The 1630-nt window shown below is 24.2% G+C and overlaps 1 protein-coding gene across 2 annotated transcripts in view; it reads left to right on the plus strand.

The window, feature by feature from the left end:
• The first annotated feature begins 242 nt into the window (after nt 1–242).
• Nucleotides 243–1630, plus strand: part of LOC117180871 (PDZ domain-containing protein 8) — a 174488-nt gene continuing 173100 nt past the window's right edge. Inside the window, exons 1-2 of one of the 2 annotated variants that reach the window (XM_033373433.1) lie at nt 243–415; nt 463–720. The gene's annotated coding sequence lies outside the window, so the exon portion shown is untranslated. The remainder of the gene's footprint in view (nt 416–462; nt 721–1630) is intronic. The other variant, XM_033373434.1, reaches the window with a different exon arrangement.

The following is a 1630-nucleotide window of genomic DNA, read 5'->3' on the forward strand; positions in this document are numbered from 1 at the left end:
TTTCCCCAAAAACAACTTAAAGGTGGTTATCAAAATTTTAATAGATCTACATTTTAAGAAATACAATTTTGTATATGTTTGGTTTTATTTGATTGGAATCCATGTTTTTTGACATTTAATGTAAGTGAATACACGGAAGTATTAAGTATCACGTGTTTTTCGATTTCACTTTTTTCAGATCGTCTTTTTGTTTCATTTTATTTTTTCTATCATTTCTCAAGATTTCGACATGCAACTTCAAAATTTTTTAGAAAAATTACTTTCAAATTAATTTTGAATTTCAATAATATAATAAGTAATTTAAAAACGCAAAAAACTGTAAAATTAGGAAAATGCCACCAAAAGCAGAGAGTGTTGTCAAAAATAAAGAGAAAAATAAAAAAAAGAAACCCTTACCTAAAAGAAGATGTTCACCGTATGTATTTTTAGTTAATTTTTTTTCAATAGTATAAAATTGATTAGAAAATAAATTTATCAACAGGCCAGTGAATGTAGGAGCCCCAATGGCTCAAAGAGTTTTACCGCCAACCGTTTGTTGTCCTTCCTTTGGAAGTAACGTCAATTATTGTCTTCCTGGTCCTGGATGCTGGCGATCCTGATTTTTTTTTAATTATTTAAAAAAACATAATTTAGAATCTAATCTTTCTTTATGGACTGAAATGACTAATTATAAAATTAACAAAAAGAAGCAAACTCTGTCATCAGGTCAATAAAAAAATGGTAAAATTTATTAAGTAATTATTAACAATTTATTAATTCATTATTATTAACATTTATTCCAATAATAATTGATATTATTATAGAGCTCACACGCAATTAATTTTTAAAGCCAATAATTTATTTTTTAAAGAGCGTGTAGTTTTTCGATTTGAGGGGGAAAATAATTTGCAAATAAAAATAAAAATTGCGAATAACTCTTTATTTGTTCAATGTTTTTGAGAAAATTCAAGAATATTTTTAAGATATCATGATATGTAGAAAAAGAAATTAGTAAAGTTAAAAAAACTGGTATATTTTACAGAATTTTATAAAATTTTAAGAAAAATTCAAGTCAGTTTGAAAGTCTTTGACAGAACTTTTAGAACTTGGAAAGAAATTTAAAAATATTCTATCAATTTTCGGAAAAATTTCCAAGATTTGAAATATTTTTAATTCCTTTGAAATTTATCAAATTTCCTTAAATTATTTTAAAAATTTTGATATATTTGAATATTTTACAATTTTTTTAAATTTTCAAACCAAAAATACGAATTTTCAACACAAAAGTTAATTTTCATACGAATATTTGAATTTTCACTTAAATTATTAAATTTTTAGGCCAAATAAACGAATTTTCAAAAAACAAAAGTTCAATTTTCAACCCGCAAATACTAATTTTTTAAGACAAATGATATTTCAACCAAAAAAGGTTGAAATTTTAACTAGAAAACAGTTGAATTTAACCAAAAAGACGAATTTTCAACAAAATATTTGAATGCTCAACTAAAACTAATTAATTTTCAACCGAAAGGTTTCATTTTTAAACAAAAAGAGGAAGAGGAAATTTCAAGGGAAGAAATAGTTAAAGTTTTAGGAATAATGAAGGATGGAAAGGCACCTGGTATAGATGAGATCCCAAATGAAGTATGGA

The sequence above is a fragment of the Belonocnema kinseyi genome, chromosome 9 (assembly GCF_010883055.1).
Source record: "Belonocnema kinseyi isolate 2016_QV_RU_SX_M_011 chromosome 9, B_treatae_v1, whole genome shotgun sequence".
NCBI lineage: Eukaryota > Metazoa > Arthropoda > Insecta > Hymenoptera > Cynipidae > Belonocnema > Belonocnema kinseyi.